The sequence below is a fragment of the Lagenorhynchus albirostris genome, chromosome 11 (genome assembly GCF_949774975.1).
Source record: "Lagenorhynchus albirostris chromosome 11, mLagAlb1.1, whole genome shotgun sequence".
In the NCBI taxonomy this organism is placed as follows: Eukaryota; Metazoa; Chordata; class Mammalia; order Artiodactyla; family Delphinidae; genus Lagenorhynchus; species Lagenorhynchus albirostris.
The window spans coordinates 99,697,149-99,721,669 of NC_083105.1; positions in this window are offsets into that span (position 1 = coordinate 99,697,149).

Below are 24,521 nucleotides of genomic sequence, written 5' to 3' on the forward strand. Positions count from 1 at the left end.
CACACAGGTCCCCTTCTCTTCCCTCTCACAGCACCTTACTCAGCTCAGGCCCCCCCCCACCCCCCCACCCCGCATCCCAGCCAGCGGGACTCTTCTTACAACTTTGCCCATAAATTGTTCTTGCCTATATAATCGAAGCATCTTCATTCAGTTTTCAAAGAATACTGTTTATTTTCATTTCCTCAAGATTATAAAATTAACATGTTAAATTAACATTATAAAAATAACATGTTCGCAGTAGAAAATTTAGAAACCGCAGGAAATGAAAGCAATCACCTCGTCGCTCATAATCGCACTCCCCCAAAGGCCACGGCTGTTAGGATTTTGTTGTGTTTCCCTTCAGCCTCTCGAGTATAAGACAGAGCTAGCACAAGCACGGCTGATGGGATGCTACGGAAAAGCCGTTTTATCTTCGTCTCAAAGCCATAGGGTCATTTCAAGTTGCAAAAGCACCTTTTTCTTTAAAGATTTTTTTTGGGGGGGGTTGTTTGTTTGTTTTCAAGTTGCAAAACACAGCTGCAATTCAGAAACTAGAACATCAGGTAACACGGAATAATCTGCACTTTGTTCTTCCTTCAGAAATGAGAGCTCCCCTCCCAGCTCCAGCGTGTCGGGCCCATCTCTTCTCTCCTCCTCCGGCACCTCCTCCCTGACTTGTGGGCTGCGGTTTCTGGCCCTTCTGTGCAGAAGGGAAGCCGGGAGGAAGGGTAGGTCAGCGGCAAGGCTCTCAGCTGAGTGGCCCTGTCGTAAGCTCTCTGGGTCTAGTAAGTGCCTAAAACTGAGTCTCTCTCAGACTCTCAATCTGTCTGTCTGTCTGTCCCTCCCTCTCTCATTAGGGGCTGCTTTAGATTTTTCAGAGACCCTCTGTCTCTGGAGACCTCTTGCCTCTAACCTCCAGGACCCAGTGAGTTCATCTTTTTTTCCGAGGGGAGCCCTTTGCCCCCTCTTCTCCCAGACCCCTTGAAAGCCAGCAGTCCATCCGCAGCCCCCTTTTGCCACGTCCCATTACCTCTCTAAGCATCTGTATGGGACCCTAAGTCCCCCCGCCCCTCCTGTGTGGCCCACAGCCAGACCCTGGGAAACACGCAGACAACCCTGGCCCCTCTGAGCTCTGGGGGTGAAGGGGGAGCCCAGAGCAGCCCACCTGCCCATCGCTCTTACCGCTGGAACAGTTTGGTGGCCCCTCTGTCCTGCCTGGGAGACTTTCCAGGCAGGAATCGCACAGCTGCCCTCAACCTCAGGGACAAACGTCCAGCCGTCTGTGGGATCTCACCTAAATCTCTCCTTTGACTTAAGGCACTCCAGGCCCACCTAAAAAGCCCCCTAAAAAGGTTACCCCTAAAACCCACTTCTCAAAATCCTCTTACTTCCCGACCCTCAGTGCGGAGGAATCCCATGAATTCGTGAGCCGTGGCCACCAATGTTCTCTGGCCTTTTCCATTCTTCTCCATCCGACCTGCCCGCCCAGGTTACTGCGGGGCCTCTGATCTCCAACAGTGCCAGGAAGATAACACATCTGGACATTTTTATGGTCTTCTGTTCATTGTTAATTGGAAAAACCCAGCCAAACAACAATAACAAAGCAACGAAAAATAAATAACACATAATTCTTGATTAAAAACATTTTAAATCCGTACACAGCAATTAGGAGGCTGGAGGGAGAAAGGTAACAACATTTGGAGAGTAATAAGAAATAACATTAATTATATTTTTAACCCTCTTTATGGATCTAAATGTACTTTTTCCTTGATAGAATGTGTTATGCGCTTCTTGATTGGTTAATAAAATTGTGTTTGCAAAACTTAGGATGTAAATATTTTGTAGAGAAGGCGAAGAATACTCAACGGAAAAAGCTATTTCCCCATGTTTTCCAAATTTTTGAAAAACTCCTCAAGTTTTCAAAAACTTCCAAAAAAATTTTTTGGTAACTTTCATCCAATTTTTCTCCCACACTTCACATTGTCATTTACCCTTCCGGCTGAGCCCTTTTCATTTCTTTTTTGCGTTTGTTCCTCTGCCCCGCAGGGTCTCCCAGGTGAAGTCAGGGCCATCCATCGTCAGACCCTTTGGTACCGCCCCCTTGTGGTCACTTCCGTAATAACGACGGTTAAGAGCCAGCGAACACCGATGGTGAGTTGGGACTTGGATGCTACTTTTAGAAATGAATAGACCGTAGTCCTTGCTTAGAAAGAGCTCACAGTCCTGAATGGAGGAGTCACCTGCCCAGCTGACGCTGCTTTCAATCGGAATACATCTGAGGTTGCAGAGGAAAAGGTGACTCAGCAGAGGGGATGGGATGGAAAGACTTGCGGAAGAAAGGCCACTGGGGCTGGGACTGCAGGATGGCAGACACGTGGAGAGGAGGAAGGGCTGTGCTAGGCTCACAGAGGGCCCTGAGCACAGGCTGAGGTCAGGATATAATGACACACGGGAGGTTCCGCTTAGTAGGGGGTTAAAGTGTAGACTTGGGGGGCGGACAGGTGGAGGTGAGGTCAGGGCTTAGATGTGGCATTCAGAAGCTGCCCCATCTTAGGCGGGTTATTTAAGCCTCAGTTTCCTCTTCCATAAAAATGGGGAACGTGAAAATTGGGCATAACGCTAGTGCCTATCTCACAGCACCCTTGCAAAGGTTAAATGGAATAATACACGTACAGCGCTTCGCACGGGACGCGGTGTACGGACGCGTTCAGTAGGTAGCAGCTGCGGAGGGCAAGCAGTTCAGGGTGTCCTAGAGGGTGGAGGGCGCGGACAGGCGTGGAGGGCAATGTAAGCTGCAGGCACGCCTCGAAGGCCAAGCTCAGGAGCCCCAGATTATCCATAGACGAGGGGAACCCCCGCAGGGCTGCAAAGAAAGTGGCCTGATGAGATCCTGCCTCAAGAGGAGGATTCTGTGGTGAGGGTAGAACAGTGAAAGCAAGGAAGCTACTCATTCATTTATTACTCAAATGTTTATTTACAGCCTCCCAGCTTTAAGTCAACGCGCTTGTGCTTGTGAAGGTCACTGAACTGCAGAGAGAGCGGCCTCTGCTGCTGGGAGCTTTCGTTCCGATGGAGACAAGACGGCCACGAAATCCCCACACAATATACCGTTATCAGACGTCAGGGGGAGGGCGACAGGGGCACGCATGCGGGGCTAGGACGGAGCATAACCCGGGGAAGTGAGTCACTTCAGCTCCTGAGCCTACCGGGCAGAATCAGTGTGCAGAGGCAAAAGACGTGATGTGTTAGGAGTTTGGGTTTAGCGGATACACACTACTATATAGAAAATAGATAATGGAAACCTGGTAAGGGACTTCCCTGGTGGTCCAGTGGTTAGGACTCTGCGCTTCCACTGCTGGGGACGAGGGTTCAATTCCTGGTCAGGGAACTAAGATCCTACAAGCTGTGGGAAGTGGCCCAAAATAAAAATTTTTACAAAACCCAACATGTGAAGCATCTCATAACATGCTTTCATTATATTAAAATATACCAGTGTTGTTTTCTAAGGAATAATACTCCCAAAATTTTACTGGCTATTTCTTCAACTCTTTTTTGTTTGGTGGAAATAAACTGACATTCCTCCCCAAAGAAAAATAGATAAACAACAAGGACCTACTGTACGGCACAGGGAACTATATTCAATGCCTTGTAATAACCTATAACAAAAAAGAATATGACAAGGAATATATATGTGTATGTATAACTGAATCACTTTGCTCTACACCTGAAACTAACACAATCTTGTAAAGCAGCTATACTTTAATTAAAAAATAAAAAAGAGAGAGAGAGATGATCCCTAGAGAGGTGAGAACGATGTGCTGCCTCTTCTTTCCTGGCTCATCCTGGGCTCTTAGTGAATCTTTGAAGCCTTTGCCCCCAGGTACCCTGGCGGTTGACTCATCTGATCCCCCCTCAGTCTTTCCTGTGGCTGGAGAGAATCAGCCAGCTTTAAAATGCCATGGAAGCCAACCTCCTGTTTATGACCCTCAGCCTGGAATCCAACCCTGTTTTACATAAAGCAAAACGCATTTTTCCCATCATATACACCAAATTCTCTGACCTGGGTGTGAGTCCAGGAAGCACTGTACTTTGTTTGGTTTGTAACTTTTCAAGAGCAACTCACCATTTTGGAAAACCATCTCTTGACTGTGCCACCCCTGGTACTGATTTCATCTGTTTAATGAAACCTTGGTCGCTCCCACATTCACAGTGGTTCCCTCTTTATGTACGTACACCAACATACTTATTTAACCCTTATTCCAAATGCCAAAAAGGCACATAAGTTTTAGTTGAAAATTTTCTTGCTACTCTTAAATCCAAATGTATCCGTTATAAGTAGGTAGGAGCATCTCAGTACTCCAGTATATCTGGAGTACCTGAGTATTTAGATATCGCTTTAGTATTTTAAGTTACTTTCTTTTTATTTCTCCTACAGTTGTGGCAGTATGTTGGGGTTTTTTGGTTTTTTTAGGGCAAGAAAAGGAACATGATGATAGATAGAATTCTTATTTTTAAATAATATTACATACAGATTATTATCAATAAATTTGAAAACTTGGAGTAAATGGATATTTTCAAAGAAAACATGAAATAATTGTCTCAACAGAAGACATAAAACACAAAGAGATCAATAACCACTGGAGAAAATAGAAATGTAATTTAAAAATTCTGTCCCTGAAAAGGCATCAGGAAGATTCAGATGGTTTTACAAGTGATTTCTAGAAAAATGTTAAGGAAAAAAAGTGATTTCTGTTTTAGACAAACAATTCCAGATCGAGTACAGAAAGGTGAAAAGTTTTCCTACTTCATTTTACAAATTAAATATGACCATGTTGGGACTTCCCTCGTGGTCCAATGGTTAAGAATCCACCTTCCCATGCAGGGGACGTGGGTTCGATCCCTGGTCGGGGAACTAAGATCCCACATGCTGCAGGGCACCTAAGCCCACGTGCTGCAGCTACTGAGCACATGGGCCACAACTAGAGGGCCTGCGCACCTCAACTAATGAGCCCACATGCCGCAGCAGAGGAACGCGCGTGCCGCAACGAAGATCCTGTGTGCTGCAACTAAGATCCGATGCAGCCAAAAATAAAATGAATAAATAAATATTTTTAAATATATAGATATATATAACCATGTTACCAAAACTGGACAAAAATTGCAAGTTGACTAAGACAGTTATTGACAGTATGATTCAGAAATGCAGATGAAAATATCCTAAACCAAATATTAGCAAACCAAATACAGCACTATATTAAATATATATATCTGTATGTTGATTTTTTTTGAATGGTGTGTGTAAGTTATATTAACTAGGATTTTGCATTACGATCGTAAAGACGGTGTTCTAAACTATTTGTTGTTAGAAGAGCTGTCTTGTGTGATAGGGTAGAGAACTGCTGTGTTAGTTCATTTAACTAGAGAAGGGACAGGTAAAGCTCTCAGAAACCCCAGTGACAATGACTGGGGCAGATGAGAGCTGTTGCTGAAACGATTCACCCCTGCCTCCCTGGCCTGGTGGCTTCCTTGTAAGGTTTGTCTGAGCAAGTCCGTCTGGTCTGAATTTAGCTGGGCCCAGGCTCTTTACAGCAAGGACAAGGGAAGACATCCTTATGGTTGCTCATGAAAATTCATACCCTGTATCCAGACCCCCGCACTCATCCACTACACTCCCAGGCTGAGACTGGGGGCAGGGAAAGCCCCCCAATTACAGGGAATGAACAGGATTCTCCTGATGGTTCCTACTGGGGATAGCACACAGGCTGTCACAACCTTTGACCTCAGCTGAGTTGTCTGGGCTGAATTTAAGTCCCTCGGGGAACAGGCCAAATTAGTCCACAGCGAGGGAGCATTTGGTATGTTGGTTAATTCTTTCTCTGGAAGCAGGAACCTGGACTATTTATCAATCTATTAACTTCTTCATCAGTCATAAAGGATGTGCTGGCTGTTCACACGGGTCCAGCCCTGAGCTGGGCTGTATTTATACAACTTCCTTCTGAGAAGGGTTCCATGCTCCTTGAGGACATTAGCTCATCGCGGCAGGGGTGGAGGGAGGAAAGAGGGACCAGGATGCTGGTGTTTCCCTCTCCCTTTAAGGCAGAGGGATGCGCCCCCCACCTCCCACCAGAGGCTGGGAGACTGGGCTCCCTGAGCCTCTGTCCAGGGTGACTTTCACTGAGTCACCTAAGCCTCCCCGGCACTGGCACTGAACTCCTGGCCCCCACCCAGGAAACACAGCCTGAGCTTCACAGAGGCTTCACATCCACAGCTACCCGGACCCCCGCCGGCTGCAGCTCCCTCCAGAGCTCTTTTAAGGACACTGCAGGACCTCGAACTGAATTCTTTTTTAAAAATTGTGGTCAGGGCTTCCCTGGTGGCGCAGTGGTTGAGAGTCCGCCTGCCGATGCGGGGAACACGGGTTCGTGCCCCGGTCCGGGAAGATCCCACATGCCGCGGAGCGGCTGGGCCCGTGAGCCATGGCCGCTGGGCCTGCGCGACCGGAGCCTGTGCTCCGCAACGGGAGAGGCCACAACAGTGAGAGGCCCGCATACCACAAAAAAAAAAAAAAAAAAAAAATTGTGGTCAAATATTTATAACATGAAACTTACCATTTTAAGCATGTTCAAGTGTGTATAACGGCTCAGTGGCATGAGTACGATCACATTGCGGTGCCACCATCACCACCATCCAGCTCCAGAACCTTTCCATCTTCTCAAACCGAAACTCCGCATCCATTAAACAATAACCTCCCATCCCCCACTTCTCCCGGCCCCTGGGAACCTCTAGTCTGCCTTGTGTCTCCAGGCATTTGACTATTCTAGGTACCGCATGTAGATGGAGTCATACAACATTCATCCTTTGTGTCTGGCTTATTTCACTTTGGCTTCAAGATTCATCCATATTGTAGCATCAGCCTGAATTCTTTTTTTCTTTTTCTTTAACATCCTTATTGGAGTATAATTGCTTTACAGTGGTGTGTTAGTTGTTGCTTTATAACAAAGTGAATCAGCTATACGTATACATATATCCCCATATCTCCTCCCTCTTGCTTCTCCCTCCCACCCTCCCTATCCCACCCCTCTAGGTGGTCACAAAGCACCGAGCTGATCTCCCTGTGCTATGCGGCTGCTTCCCACTAGCTATCTGTTTTACATTTCATAGTGTATATATGTCCATGCCACTCTCTCACTTCGTCCCAGCTTCCCCTTCCCCCTCCCCGTGTCCTCAAGTCCATTCTCTACGTCTGCGTCTTTATTCCTGTCCTGCCCCTAGGTTCTTCAGAACCTTTTTCTTTTCTTTTTTTTTTTAGATTCCATATATATGTGTTAGCATACGGTATTTGTTCTTCTCTTTCTGACTTACTTCACTCTGTATGACAGATTCTAAGTCCATCCACCTCACTACAAATAACTCAATTTCGTATCTTTTTATGGTCAAGTAATATTCCATTGTATACATGTGCCACATCTTCTTTATCCATTCATCTGTCGATGGACACTTAGGGTGCTTCCATGTCCTGGCTATTGTAAATAGAGCTGCAATGAACATTTTGGTACATGACTCCTTTTGAATTATGGTTTTCTCTGGGTATATGCCCAGTAGTGGGATTGCTGGGTTGTATGGTAGTTCTATTTGTAGTTTTTTAAGGAACCTCCATACTGTTCTCCATAGTGACTGTATCAATTTACATTCCCACCAACAGTGCAAGAGGGTTCCCTTTCCTCCACATGCTCTCCATCATTTATTGTTTGTAGATTTTTTGATGATGGCCATTCTGACTGGTGTGAGGTGATACCTCATTGTAGTTTTGATTTGCATTTCTCTAATGATTAGTGATGTTGAGCATCCTCTCATGTGTTTGTTGGCAATCTGTTTATCTTCTTTGGAGAAATGTCTATTTAGGTCTTCTGCCCATTTTTGGATTGGGTTGGTTTTTTTTTGATATTGAGCTGCATGAGCTGCTTGTAAATTTTAGAGATTAATCCTTTGTCAGTTGCTTCATTTGCAAATATTTTCTCCCATTCTGAGGGGTGTCTTTTCATCTTGTTTATGGTTTCCTTTGCTGTACAAAGCTTTTAAGTTTCATTAGGTCCCATTTGTTTATTTTTGTTTTTATTTCCATTTCTTTAGGATGTGGGTCAAAAAGGATCTTGCTGTGATTTATGTCAGAGTGTTCTGCCTATGTTTCCCTATAAGGGTTTCATAGTGTTTGGCCTTACATTTAGGTCTTTAATCCATTTGGAGTTTAAGTTTGTGCATGGTGTTATGGAGTGTTCTAATCTCATTCGTTTACATGTAGCTGTCCAGTTTTCCCAGCACCACTTATTGAAGAGGCTGTCTTTTCTCCATTGTATACTCTTGCCTCCTTTATTAAAGATAAGGTGACCATGTATGCATGGGTTTATCTCTGGGCTTTCTATCCTGTTCCATTGATCTATATTTCTGTTTCTGTGCTGGTACCATACTGTCCTGATTACTGTAGCTTTGTAGTATAGTCTGAAGTCCAGGAGCTTGATTCCTACAGCTCTGTTTTTCTTTCTCAAGATTGCTTTGGCTATTCGGGGTCTTTTGTGTTTCCACACAAATTGTGAAATATTTTGTTCTAGTTCTGTGAAAAATGCCATTGGTAGTTTGATAGGGATTGCATTGAAACTGTAGGTTGCTTTGGGTAATATAGTCATTTTCACAATGTTGATTCTTCCAATCCAAGAACATGGTATATCTCTCCATCTGTTGGTACCATCTTTAATTTCTTTCATCAGTGTCTTATAGTTTTCTGCATACAGGTCTTTTGTCTCCTTAGGTTGGTTTATTTCTAGGTATTTTATTCTTTTTGTTGCAGTGGTAAATGGGAGTGTTTCCTTAATTTCTCTTTCAGAATTTTCATCATTAGTGTATAGGAATGCAAGAGATTTCTGTGCATTAATTTTGTATCCTGCCACTTGACCTAATTCATTGATTAGCTCTAGTAGTTTTCTGGTAGCATCTTTAGGATTCTCTATGTATAGTATCATGTCATCTGCAAACAGTGACAGTTTTACTTCTTCTTTTCCGATTTGGATTCCTTTTATTTCCTCTTCATCTCTGATTGCTGTGGCTAAAACTTCCATAACTATGTTGAATAAGAGTGGTGAGAGTGGGCAACCTTGTCTTGTTCGTGATCTTAGTGGAAATGGCTTCCGTTTTCCACCATTGACAATGATGTCGGCTGTGGGTTTGTCATATATGACCTTTATTATGTTGAGGTAAGTTCTCTCTATGCCTACTTTCTGGAGCGTTTTAACTTTTTGTCAAAAGCTTTTTCTGCATCTTTTGAGATGATCATATGGTTTTTCTCCTTCAATTTGTTAATATGGTGTGTCACATTGATTTGCATATATTGAAGAATCCTTGCATTCCTGGCATAAACCCCACTTGATCATGGTGTATGATCCTTTTAATATGCTGTTTGATTCTGTTTGCTAGTATTTGTGTTGAGGATTTTTGCACCTATGTTCATCAGTGTTATTGGTCTGTAGTTTTCTTTTTTTGTAACATCTTTATCTGGTTTTGGTATCAGGGTGATGATGGCCTCATAGAATGAGTTAGGGAGTGTTCCTCCCTCTGCTATATTTTGGAAGAGTTTGAGAAGGATAGGTGTTAGCTCTTCTCAAATGTTTGATAGAATTTGCCTGTGAAGCCCTCTGGTCCTGGGCTTTTGTTTGTTGGTAGATTTTTATTTTTTAATCAAAGTTTCAACTTCAGTGCTTGTGATTGGTCTGTTTATATTTTCTATTTCTTTCTGGTTCAGTCTCGGAAGGTTTTGCTTTTCTAAGAATTTGTCCATTTCTTCCAGGTGGTCCATTTTACTGGCATATAGTTGCTTGCAGTAATCTCTCATGATCTTTTGTATTTCTTCAGTGTCAGTTGTTACTTCTTTTTCATTTCTAATTCTGTTGATTTGGAGGGAGTCTTCTCCCTTCTTTTCTTGATGAGTCTGGCTAATAGTTTATCAAATTTGTTTAACTTCTCAAAGAACCAGCTTTTAGTTTTATTAATCTTTGTTATCTTTTCCTTCATTTCTTTTTCTTTTTCTTTTTTTTTTTTTTTTGGCTGCATTGGGTTTTCATTGTTGCTTTCTCTAGTTGCGGTGAGCAGGGGCTACTCTTTGTTGTGGTGAAAGGGTTTCTTGTTGCAGTGGCTTCTCTTGCTACGGAGCACAGGCTCTAGGCAAGCAGGCTGCAGTAGTTGTGGCATGTGGGCTCAGTAGTTGTGGCTCGTGGGCTCTAGAGCACAGACTCGGTAGTTGTGGCACACGGGCTTAGTTGCTCCATGGCAAAGGGGATCTTCCTGAACCAGGGCTCGAACCTGTGTCTCCTGAATTGGCAGGCAGATTCTTAACCACTGCACCACGAGGGAAGTCCTTCATTTATTTCTGATCTGATCTTTATGATTTCCTTCCTTCTGCTAACTTTGGGGGGTTTTTTGTTCTTTCTCTAATCACTTCAGGTGTAAGGTTAAGTTGTTTATTTGAAATTTTTCTTGTTTCTTGAGGTAAGATTGTATTGCTATAAACTTCCCTCTTAGAACTGCTTTTGCTGCATCCCATAGGTTTTAGGCCATCGTGTTTTCATTGTCATTTGTCTCTAGGTAGTTTTTGATTTCCTCTTTGATTTCTTCAGTGATCTCTTGGTTATGTAGTAGCGTATTGTTTAGCCTCCATGTGTTTGTATTTTTTACGGTTTTTTTCCTGTAATTTATATCTAGTCTCATAGTGTTGTCATGGGAAAAGATACTTGATACAATTTCAATTTTCTTAAATTTACCGAGGCTTGATTTGAGACCCAAGATATGATGTATCCTGGAGAGTGTTCCACGAGCACTTGAGAAGAAAGTGTATTCTGTTGTTTTTGGATGGAATGTCCTATAAATAGCAATTAAGTCCATCTTGTTTAATGTATCATTTGAAGCTTGTGTTTCCTTATTTATGTTCATTTTGGTTGATCTGTCCATTGGTGAAAGTAGGGTGTTAAAGTCCCCTACTATTATTGTGTTACTGTCGATTTCCCCTTTTATGGCTGTTAGCATTTGCCTCATGTACTAAGCTGCTCCTATGTTAGGTGCATAAATATTTACAATTGTTATATCTTCTTCTTGCATTGATCCCTTGATCGTTATGTAGTGTCCTTTTTTGTCTCTTGTAATAGTCTTTATTTTAAAGTCTATTTTGTCTAATATGAGAATTGTGGAGCTCCCTGCAGTTGGCCATGTCAGACTCGGAGCAGAGCTTAGACTTCCTGATGGAGCAGAAGCTAATCCACATGAGGAGATTTGAAAGTGATTTTACCCTCTAACTCAGTAATTCAACTTATAGGAATCTACACAGAGGAAATAATCAGAAATGTGAATAGAATTTATGTGCAAGAATATTCATCAAAATATTATCTGTAGTGATAAAACAACCTGAATGTCCAACAGCATGTAATAGTTAAACAAATTCTGATAAAGCTGCTGGCTGCTTAGAGTGGTTTTCTCTTGAGGTGAGAATATCAGGAATGTTCATAAACATGAATGTTTTACAGCAAGCATGTGTAAGTTTGGTGATATGGGAAAAAAGATGATAAATAATAAAAAATAATTATGACTTTGAAAAACTTTAATGGTGTGGGAAGATACAACACTGAGTAAAAAAAGGATGGTACCATACTAAATATGTCATATAATATCATTTACATAGGTGGGGAGGGGATTTCAGGAAAGAAACATTCCAAAATGTTAACATTTGACATTATCTCTGGGGTATGAGATTATTGATGATTTCACTCTATTTTTTTCCTGAATTTTCCACGGCTCTAGAATGAGCATTTTCCTCTCTTGTAATCATGAGAGAAATGAAAGTTATTATGCAAATAGATTGGTGCAAGAAGAGGAGAAAATGAAGCAGAGCCAAACATCACTGCTTATCAGGCAAGCAGTGGAAGGGAGAAGCCTGTGGCTGACCTACAGCAGGCACTGTTGGTTGCCTTGCTATGGAGCCCAATTTGGCTTGGGTCAGTCATGTGCCCAGCTCCAGGCAAAACACTCACTTGCTCAGCCCCTCTGTAGCCAGAAGTGGCCGTGTGATGTGTTTCTGGCCAGTGAGACATGAGCAGAATTCTATCCAGGACTGTGGGAAGCAGCTCCTTCTCTGTTTCCCTTTTATCCCTGCCTTGAAAATGTATATGATGCCTGGAGCTGGAGTAGCCATCTTTCAACTTCAGGGTAAAGGCTGAGGAATCACAATGATGTCAGACCTGATGTTGAGCCACTGAACCATCACCAGCAGGCCCCTACCAATGCTTTCTTATTACGTGAGAAAAATACCCCTCTCTGTGTTTGAGCGCTTGTGAGTTGGGTTTTCTGTTAATTGTAATGGAATACCTAATAATTTGGAAGAAATGACCAAGATTTGTCATTAAGTGGTTTAAAAAAAAACAGAACACAAAATTATTTGTAGAGTTGTTTTGGTTGTCTATTTCTACATAGCAAACCACTCTTAAACAACAATCAATCACTGGCTATTCCTCACAATTCTGTAAATCGAGAATGTGAGTAGGGATTAGCTGGGGGGTTCTTCTGCTCCACATCACCAGAAGGGGTCAGGTACTTGGTTGCATTTAGTTGGTGGCTGTGCTGGACCAGAAGGTCCAAGAAGTTTTCACTCACATGCCTGGCGCTGTGGCTTCTCTCTCTCTTGCTGGGTGGCTTAGACTTCCTCACAGCATGGTAGTCTCATGGCATTCAGAATCTTTATAAGACAGCTGGCTTTCAAGAGGGAGCATTCTAAGCATGCCAGAGCAGAAGCCACATACCTCTTGAGGCTAAGGCTTGGAAGTTATACAATATCACTTGAGCCATAATGTACTGATCAAAATAAGTCATGGGGCCAACTCAGGTTCAAGGGGAGAGGATATAAGCTTTGCCTCTCAATACAAGGAATGGTGAAGAACTTGAGGCATATTTAATCCACCACAACAGTGTTATCACAATTTTAAAAATATGGTTATATGTATTGGAAAAAAAAACCCAGAAGGTAGAATAGCCCTGGTACAAGACATTTAACCAAATGTCAGAAGAAGAAGGAGAGCTAATCTAACAAAGACCCGTATAGACTTTTCAGTGCTATCCTCAGCCTCATCCCCAAACCCAGAGCAAACAGAGTGGCTCAGATGTGAATAAATAAAAAGAAATGACATGGATATTATGCAGACATTCTACAGAAGTTGAGTGAAAGAAAGAGAAAAGAAGGAAGGAAAGAAAAAGAGAGGAAAGAAAAGAAAAAAACAAAGTCAAAGGAGAGAAAGAATCATGCAAAAGACAGACAACTAAGCCAGTTTGGAAGAAAACAAAACCCAAGGAAAAGAAGGAAATCCTTCATAAGTGTTACACACTAAGAGACAACCTAAAAAGAACTTGTATTCAATAAAAACAAGAACTCAAAGATGAGATGAGAAAACAATATAATAGAAGAAGAAGAAGAAGAAGAAGAAGAAGAAGAAGAAGAAGAAGAAGAAGAAGAAGAAGAAGAAGAAGAAGAAGAAGAAGAAGAAGAAGAAGAAGGAGGAGGAGGAGGAGGAGGAGGAGGAGGAGGAGGAGAAGGAGAAGAAGAAGAAGAGGAAGAAGAAGGAGGAGGAGGAAGAAGAAGGAGGAGGAGGAAGAAGAAGAAGAAGGAGAAAGAAGAGGAGAAGGAGAAGAAGGAGAAGCAGCAGCAGCAGTTGGGGGAGAGGGAGATTGTAGAGCAAGGAAACAAATAGAGAAGCAAAGCAAGATCATTATAGAATTAATAGATAAGAAACAGGATAGATATGCTGCATATGAGAATATTTGTTAACGGAAAGACTGAGCCAGTGCCAGTGAATACAGAAGATAAAGACAAGAGCTAAAAGCAATTAGAGAGAAAAAAACAGATATGAAGGACGGTGAAGACAACTCAACATAAGATATTTGGTACCCCTGAGGTAGAGAAGCCAAGAAATGAAATAGAATACTAGAGATATAATACAAGAATTTTCCCTGAAACACAAGAAGAATCCAATCTGCAGATTGAAATAAACACTCTGGTTCCATGAGAAACTGAAGCTTTGACACCAAGAAATATCCTGTGAACTTATTAAACCTTAAGAATTCTTCATACATCCTGAAGATGATATAAAATGTTAAATCAATTAATATAACTCAAGTATTTAAAATGGTTAAACATGTAACATATTATATTGTACATCAACTATAGTTTTTTGAAAAACTGAAAACAAATGGTTAAACAGTGCCTGACAGTTCTTTCAAGTATAAAATCTAGGCATAAAAAACAATTCATCTACAAGGAAGAAAAGTCAAGCTGACCTCAGACTTCCAAGAGCATTATTTAACTGATAAATAATGGAACAATATTTACAAAGTTTTGAGGAAAAGAAAATGGTACCCAAAATTATAACCATCAAGAAGTCATTTAGTATAAAAGCCAAAAAAAAAAACCCCAGAATTTATCAAACCTGAAAGAACTTAGGAGGACAGAACCCAGCAACTCTACCTGGGATGGGGGGGAAGCTACTTTAATAACATTTTACATATTAAAATATGAATCCAAATAAAAATTCAGAAAAGGAGAAACAGCTGAAAGAGTACAGGTGATAAACACTAATACCATTAGATACTGACTGAAGACTAAACAATCGTAGAACAAATTTTGACAATGTAAAATTAATAATATAATTAACAAAATTAGGGAGTTGTGAGGAGAGCGCAGACACATGAGAGATACTGGTTATCTTATTTTTCATAGCATTTACCCAATCGAAACCGCCAAACTTAAATCAGTGAACAAAAAATAGATAGGTGATGATTCTAACCTCTTAATGTTTTTCATAATATTTTCATAATCTGTTTTCTTAAATGTGGAAGGATTTTATCAAAACAATATCTCTTGTGCAAACGACACATTTAACTGAAGTTCACCAATTCCCTCACCACTTTCAGTTCCATTAAATCCAAGTAATAACGAATTAAAACATTTTTGTGTGAAAAGTAGAACATGTAGTATGATCCCATTTTTGTAAATATAATTCTGTTAACATTTCTACCCATTCTTCTGTCTATAAAGATACACATGGAGATTACTACCATAATGCTCATTCAAGGGTGGAGACCAATGGGCGGCAGGTTTTTTTTAACTTTGTTCTTTTAGTTTTATTCTTTGTTCATTTTTTACTTTATTTTCTTAAATTATTTATGACTAACTTATTTTCATAAAACAAAAAAAAAGTGTTCAAGAAAGGAAGATCAGAAGAAAATACACTGAATTGTTACCAAATAATTATTCATGTTCAGAGAGTGTATGGGTATTTTTTTTACCTCTCTACTTTTCTATAGTTTCCAAAGCTGCTCATCTTTCAGATCTCGGTCCTTCATCATTTCCTCCTGGTTATTCACTGACCCCTATGCCTGGATGGGACCCATTGCCGTACCTTCTCCTGGGTCAGTGTTCCACCCCTACTGCAACATTTATCACACTTTAATGTGACTTATAAAATTGTCTTTCTTCGCTGCCAGACAGTAACCACTTTGAGAGCAGAGGTCATGTCTATCTTTTTTTTCTGATAAACTATCACATAGCAAAGCTACTCAATAAATATTTATTTGATAAATGTACATGCTGAAGTTATATCACACAGCAAATATTATAGCAGCACACAGCAATTGCCTTCTATCTTCTAAATTCAATCCTCTGGTTTTGCCAGACTTATCAAGCTGTAAGGTACATGGACAATGGAAGGAGAAAATCTTTTTTTTTTTAAGAATTAATATTTTTAGAGCAGCTTTAGGTGCACAGCAAAATTGAGAAGAAGGTACAGAGATTTCCCATATACTCTTTGACCCCAACATGCACAGGCTTTCTCATGATCAACATGCCCCACCAGAGTGATACATGTGTTACAAATGATGAACCTACATTGACACGTCATCATCACCCACAGTCCACAGATTACATTAGAGTTCACTCTCGGTGTTGTTATAGAGTCTCTGGTTTTGTACAAATGTATCAAATGACGTATATTCATCATTATAGTATCATACAGAGTATTTTCACTGCGTTGCCCTAAAAATCCTCTGTGCTTTGCCTATTCATCCCTCCCGCCCCTAATCCCTGGAAACCACCGATCCTTTTACTGTCTCCATAGCTTTGCCTTTTCCAGAATGTCATATAGTTGGAATCACACAGTGTGTAGCCTTTTCAGATTGGCTTCTTTCACTTAGTAATATACATAGGACGTTCCTCCATTTCTTTTCATGGCTTGATAGCTTATTTATTTTTAGCGCTAAATAATATCCCACTATCTGGATATACCACAGTTTATTTGTCCATTCATCTACTGAAGGACATCTTGGTTTCTTCCCAGTTTGGGCAATTATAAAGTTGCTATAAACATCCATTTTCAGGTTTTTGTGTAGACATTTTTGGATAAGTACCGAGGAGTGTGATTACTGTATCATATGGTAAGACTATGTCAGTCTTGTAAGAAACTGTTGAACTGTCTTCCAAAGTGGGGTTACATCCTCACCAGCATTTGGCACTCAGTGTTCTGAATTGTGGCCAATATAGTAGGTGTGTAGTGACACCTTATTATTGTTTTAATTTGCATTTCCCTGGTGACATATGATGTGGGGCATCTTTCTGAATGCTATCTGCCATCTGTATAGCATCTTTGGGTGAGGTTCAGGTCTTATGCCCAATTTTTAATCAAGTTGTTTGTTTTCTTATTGATGAGTCTTAAGAGTTATTTGTATATTTTGGATAACAGTCCTTTATCAGATGTGTCTATTGCAAATATTTTCTCCCAGTCAGTGGCTGGTTTTCTCATTGTCTTGACTTTGTATTTCTCAGAGCAGAAGTTTTAACTTTAATGAAGTCCAGCTCACCAATTCTTTCTTTCATGAATGATGCCTCTGGTCATGTATCTAAAAAGTTATCACCAAACCCAAGGTCATCTAGGTTTTCTCCTATATTATATTCTAGGAGTTTTATAGTTTTAAAGAGAAAATCATTTTTAAATTCAAAATGTAGCCCTTGGTTTCCCATTTCCCTGATTGGAGAAGACAGTCAGTCACACATTAGCCCTGTAAGTCCTCCCAAAGTGAAAGCCTTATGATTGGAACAAATGTCAAAACTGGCAGTGATATTCTTTTAAATTTTTTCTTTTTGTGGTCCGACAAACACATCATTTTGCTCTTGAGTTTCTTAATTAATCAGCTTGGACCATCACCTTACGGCCCTTCCTATTAATGTCTCTCCAAACTTTAAAGGAGTGTCCACACTCTCTACTTTCATCCCCTCATTTCTTGTTTTGCCCTCAGTCCACACAATCTGGTCTCCAATCCTACCCTGTTGAAGCAATTCTTTGCAAAATCATGAATGAAAAATTGCAAAGTCTGGGCCCTGAGCTTGTGTGTCCCCTCTGCAGCATTTGGCATGGTTCTTCATGCCCTCTTTCTGGAAATCTTTCTTCCTCGGACTTTCCCAAGACCCCACTCTCCTTTTGTTCCTCTCCTCATTCCTGATCATTAAGAACACACACTGATCTTGACAGGGAGCTGAAGACTTCCTCTTTATTCCAGCCCTGGGAATGGAATCTCGGATGTGAGTCAATAACAAAATGGGCTTCTTCCTCTGAGGGGTATACCCTGGGGTCCTGACGCTAGCAGCTGGAGCTCTTTAGTAGAAGGAATAAATAAACTGTAGCTGGAAGCGGCATCACATTACATCACATCATGCTCTTCTCTGCCACTAAGATCTCTTTTGTTCCTTCCTTTCTCTCTCTACCTCCTTAGACACATGGCGGGCATCAGGACAGGGCTGGAGGGAGGAGAGACCAGATCAGCTCTGCTCCAGCCTCTCAGAGAGGGGTCTTCAGTTCTTCCCTTTATTTAAATGTTTTCATTCATTTCCTTCTTTGGGGATTGGAGAGGTAAGACCCCAGGTATCAAGGGCAGAATGGAAGCTTAGAGGAAAGAGGCCAAGAAGAAGCTGCCTTGGTGTCAGTCAAGATCTCAAATTAAAGTTAGCGATGCCCTTGAAGCTCACACACTGCCTAGGACCACTCACTGGTGTAGAAGTTCTGGCTCCTAATAAAGACGGTGCATTTGCCTGTGGTGTTTTCTGCACATCTTCAATCAGGAACCCACTGCAATCAGAGGTAGTTAATCCAGGAGTCAGGAACACAAGCTTCTCAGCCAAAACTCTCTGAGTAACATTTCTTGATCTCAGTTGTCAGCTTGTTAAACGCCGTCAACCCCCGGATACCCAGGGCCCCCCTTTGCCAGTCCACGTGCTCTCCCTTGGTGGCCCAACCTTAAGATTGCTTCCACTACCACCTGCATAAAAACAACTCCCATGTCTCTACCACCACGCCTGATCTCTCTTCCCCAGAGCCACATACCTCCCAAGGCCCCCAAACCCACCACCCTCAAACTCATCATCTCTCCTACCAAAGCTACTCCTTTCTGGTGTTCTCTAAACTGGGGATGATTTTTTTTTCAAATAAATCTGATTCTTGTATGCACAGCGTACAGGTGTGAAAGCCCTCCAATCCTGGGCCCAGGCAAACAAATGCATGAGGAGCAAAATCCTGTGTAACCCCCTCAGTGCTGTCCTCTACCCCCATCTCCCTCTTGAATTGACTCCATTCCACCCCCGGCCTCCAGTGGTCCCAGTTCACCTTAATCCTCCCACCCCAGCAGGATTGCAGTTTCCTGTTGACAGAATCACCCATCAGGCTCTGCCTGCCTGCATGACTAAGTCCCCCTTCCGAGTCTCCCTCACCCACATCTTCTGATGCTGTCCATGGGGCTCTGGGCCTAGCGTAATGTGGGCACACACCTGCGTTACCCATCTTCTCCTTCAGAGACGGCGGAGGGGGCATCAGCACCTTGGCATCTCATCCCGACAGCCTTGCCAGCACTGCCCTGCACAGTTCCAGGGACAGACAGATGCCACCCCATCTCCAGCCATCCCCCAGGGGCCCTGACTCAGCTCAGCTGAAGACGCCCAACTCAGAAACACAAGGGTCATCCTTGACTTGACCCCCCGTGTACAATCAATCATTTCTTCTTGTGAATCTTCTTTCTAAAGATTTCTCATAACCCTATTTTTTTTCTAGCCCCAAATGAGCCGTGTTTTAGTCCAGTCTATTACCATTTGTCATCTAGAATATAGTTGACGCTTGAACAATGTGGAAGTTAGGGGCACCGACCCCTTGTACGGTCTAAAATCTACGTATAATTTTGACTCCCCCAAACTTAACTGCTGATAGCCCCCTGATGCCCAGAAGTCTTACTGACAACATAAACAGTCAATTAACACATATTCTGTATATGTATTATGTGCTGTATTCTTGCAATAAAGTAAGCTAGAGAAAAAGAAAATGTTATTAAGAAAGTCATAAGGAAGAGAAAAGACATTTACAGTACTGTAATGTATTTATCAGCACCATAAGTTTACAAGATGAATTGCCCGTCTGTACCTACCTCAATGTTGTCTTATATGACACAAAACACTGTAGATGTTATACATGTTACTAACGTTACTAACACTGGATATCAAAAATGAAAAATAATGTGAAAAAGAAAGTCACATTTTACAGGTATAACAATGCACGCACAGGTAACGAAGATGCAGCAATAGGATTGCTTTAGAGTCTCCTAGTGTAATCAATACCATTACAAAGTGATAAAACAGTAAGAAAACTAAGACATTATTAATTTCATATTAAATATCACTCGACTTATGCCTCTGTAGGAATAGACTAGTATCTACAAATATGAAAAGATATTTTATGCATTCATGGCAAGACTTTTTCTTAATTTTTTCAATATTTCTAGACTATGCAGTTCATCTTCAAGTTTTTTCAAATCTCCAAAAATGTTTCCACTATACTTATTGAAAACAATCCACGTATAAGTGGACCCACGCAGTTCAAACCCATATTGTTCAAGGGTCAACTGTATTGTGAAGTTTTTCTAACTGGCCTCCCTACATACAGTCTTACCCCTCCTCAGATTTATTCACCACACCGCTACTAGTGATCACCTTTAAACCCACATTTATTTATTTATTTGGCCAGACCACGTGGCTTGTGGGATCTTAGTTCCCTGACCAGGGATGGAACCCGGGCCCTCGGCAGTGAAGGTACAGAGTCCTAACCACTGGACGGCCAGGGAAGTCCCCTTAAAACACAGCTGTAATCCTGTTGATTCCCTGCTCAAAATTTCCAGGGCGTCCCCCTAGGCTGAGACTATAATCTAAATTCCTTAATATGTCATCCAGGTGCATGTGTAATCCGTCTCTGCCCACCTTCTTTTCTCATTTCTCACTGCTTCTCACCTCCTTTTATACTGTGGTTAGATTGAAATTCTCACAGCTCTCCAAAGATGCTATGTCCCTCCACAGCCCTGCATTTCCACATGTGATGTCCCCTTTTACAATAATCTCTCCTACAGCATGCCTTGCCCACGTGGCTAGCGCTTCCTCCTTCAAAACTCCACTCCGCTGTTGAGTCTTCTGGAAGGCCAGCCTGACGTCCCCTGGCCAGTTTCGAGGCTCTTCCTGCTGCTTCCCAGAGCTCTCCAAACACATCTCCCTTGTGGCCCAAGTCACACTCAGGGGAGTTTTCTCTTTGGCAGGCACAGGAAGGCAAGAATAGTGGCTTCACCCACTTACCTCTGAACCTACCACAACAGCTGGTGTACATTAGGCACTCAGTATATAGTCACCGAATAATTGGATAAAGATTCAGTCCACCTCACCTTGAAAGCCCTTCATGCGGGTGGGAATGGAAATATAATACAATATGCACACACTTATTAGAAACCGTTGGGGACCAGAGGAGCTATAAGGAATGGGAGGGAAGGTTGAGGACCTACTATGAATCAAGCACTTTGCATATGAGGTAGACAGTATATCCCCATTTTACAGACATCTTCACTAAGCTCTGAGACCACGTAACTTGTCCCAGATGGCAGGCAGTAAGAGGGCAGAGGCTGGAAACCCCGGATGTATTAATCAGGGAGTCGGAACACCCATGCTCTATAGCCCATCCAAAGAACCCTGGTAGGTACCACCTCACCTCAGGATTCCCCAGTTGAGGAAATGGGTACAACTCATTGGCTGTGAGACATTGGGTCAGTCAATCACCATTTTTAGGTCTCAATTTTCTTCTCACCTACAAAATGAAGGTAATAACCCATGTCACCTCTAACGCAGAGCTGAGGTGAAGTTTTCTTTTTTAAAAAGTTTTATTTATGTTTTTATACAGCAGGTTCTTATTAGTTATCCATTTTATACATGTTAGTGTATACATGTCAATCCCAATCTCCCAGTTCATCACACCACCACCCACCTCCACCGCTTTCCTCACTTGGTGTCCATACATTTGTTCTCTACAACTGTGTCTCAATTTCTGCCCTGCAAACCGGTTCATCTGTACCATTTTTCTAGGTTCCACATATATGCGTTAATATGCGATATTTGTTTTTCTCTTTCTGACTTACTTCACTCTGTATGACAGTCTCTAGATTCATCCACATCTCGACAAATTACCCAATTTCATTCCTTTTTATGGCTGAGTAATATTCCGTTGTATATGTGTACTACAACTTCTTTATCCATTCATCTGTCAATGGGCATTTAGGTTGCTTCCATGACCTGGCTATTGTAAATAGTGCTGCAATGAACATTGGGGTGCATATGTCTTTTTGAATTATGGTTTTCTCTGGGTATGTGCCCAGTAGTGGGATTGCTGGATCATATGGTAATTCTATTTTTAGCTTTTTAAGGAACCTCCATACTGTTCTCCATAGTGGCTGTATCAATTTACATTCCCACCAACAGTGCAAGAGGGTTCCCTTTCCTCCACACCCTCTCCAGCATTTGTTGTTTGTAGATTTTCTGATGATGCCCATTCTAACAAGTGTGAGGTGATACCTCATTGTAGTTTTGATTTGCATTTCTCTAATAATTAGTGATTTTGAGCAGTTTTTCATGTGCTTCTTGGCCATCTGTATGTCTTCTTTGAAGAATTGTCTATTTAGGTCTTCTGCCCATTTCTGGATTGGGTTGTTTCTTTTTTTAATGTTGAGCTGCATGAGCTGTTTATATATTTTGAATATTAATCCTTTGTCCATTGATTCATTTGCAAATATTTTCTCCTGTTTTGAGGGTTGTGTTTTTGTCTTGTTTGTAGTTTCCTTTGCTTTGCAAAAGCTTTTAAGTTTCAGTAGGTCCCATTTGTTTATTTTTGTTTTTATTTCCATTACTCTAGGAGGTGGATCAAAAAAGATCTTGCTGTGATTTATGTCAAAGAGTATTCTTCCTATGTTTTCATCTAAGAGTTTTATAGTGTCCTGTCTTACATTTAGGTCTCCAATCCATTTTGAGTTTATTTTTGTGCGTGGTGTTAGGAAGTGTTCTAATTTCATTCTTTTACCTGTAGCTGTCCAGTTTTCCCAGCACTACTTACTGAAGAGGCTGTCTTTTCTCCACTGTATATCCTTGCCTCCTTTGTCATAGATTAGTTGACCATATGTGCATGGGTTTATCTCTGGGCTTTCTATCCTGTTCCATTGATCTATATTTCTGTTTCTGTGCCGGTACCATACTGTCCTGATTACTGTAGCTTTGTAGTATAGTCTGAAGTCACGGAGTCTGATTCCTCCAGGTCTGTTTTTTTCCCTCAAGACTGCTTTGGCTATTCGGGGTCTTTTGTGTCTCCATACAAATTTTAAGATTTTTTGTTCTAGTTCTGTAAAAAATGCCATTGGTAATTTGATAGGGATTGCACTGAATCTGTAGATTGCTTTGGGTAATATAGTCATTTTCACAATGTTGATTCTTCCAATCCAAGAACATGGTATATCTCTCCATCTGTTGGTATCATCTTTAATTTCTTTCATCAGTGTCTTATAGTTTTCTCCATACAGGTCTTTTGTCTCCCTAAGTAGATTTATTTCTAGGTATTTTATTCTTTTTGTTGCAGTGGTAAATGGGAGTGTTTCCTTAATTCCTCTTTCAGATTTTTCATCATTAGTGTATAGGAATGCAAGAGATTTCTGTGCATTAATTTTGTATCCTGTAACTTTACCAAATTCATTGATTAGCTCTAGTAGTTTTCTGGTGGCATCTTGAGGATTCCCTATGTATAGTATCATGTCATCTGCCAAGAGTGACAGTTTTACTTCTTCTTTTCCAATTTGTATTCCTTTTATTTCTTTTTCTTCTCTGATTGCTGTGGCTAGGACTTCCAAAACTATGTTGAATAATAGTGGTGAGAGTGGACATTCTTGTCTTGTTCCTGATCTTAGAGGAAATGCTTTCAGTTTTTCACCATTGAGAATGATGTTTGCTGTGGGTTTGTCACATATGGCCTTTATTATGTTGAGGTAGGTTCCCTCCATGCCCACTTTCTGGAGAGTTTTTATCATAAATGAGTGTTGAGGGCTTCCCTGGTGGCGCAGTGGTTAAGAATCCGCCTGCCAATGCAGGGGACACGGGTTTGAGCCCTGGTCTGGGGACATCCCACATGCTGTGGAGCAACTAAGCCCATGTGCCACAACTACTGAGCCTGCACTCTAGACCCCATGAGCCACAACTACTGAGCCTGCGTGCCACAACTACTGAGGCCTGCGTGCCTAGAATCCGTGCTCCACAACAAGAGAAGACACCACAATGAGAAGCCCGTGAACTGCAACAAAGAGTAGCCCCCTCTCGCCGTAACTAGAGAAAGCCCGCATGTAGCAATGAAGACCCAACGCAGCCAAAAATAAATAAAAATAAAATAAATTTATTTTTTTAAAAAATGGGTGTTGAATTTTGTCAAAAGCTTTTTCTGCATCTATTGAGATGATCATATGGTTTTTATTCTTCAGCTTGTTAATATGGTGTATTATGAGATCAAGTGGTCTCGCCTTGAAAGGCACCATGGGCGTGACGGGTGCCTGACGGCTGCCATAAAGTTATGGTGAATGGATGAATTCCTCAAAAATACGAGAGCATGACAAAGGAATAGACCACGTGCTACTCAACACATCTGTGCAGGGAGGGCTGGAGTGATGATTGGTTGACGCCCTCGGGTCTGGGGAAGGCTGGTGGGGGTGGCTTCCTTTACGAGGTGAGTGGGCTCCTTTCTGAAGGGAGGGAGCTCTGTGTTTTGAGGAAGAGAAGGAAGAGGAAACAGCTCAGGCAAACCTCAGCGCTGGTTGAGAGCATGGGAATATGAAACTGGGTTCGACAGAAGAGATGTGGCTTCCTGGAGTGGGAATCAGAAATCACTGGAGGTAAAGAATAATCTGCCTGGAGCTGCTTCCAAAGCAGAGCCACACCCTTCGCCCATGTGTCCCCACACCCTCAGGAGAAGCCTGGGCACGAGCCGTGGTCCCACCGACAGGGAGCCGAGTGAGGGGCACCGAGACGGGATGCTCTCGCTGACATGGTTGGTGATGCCACTAGCTGTGGGGTAGGCTGGGACTTGAGCCCAGGT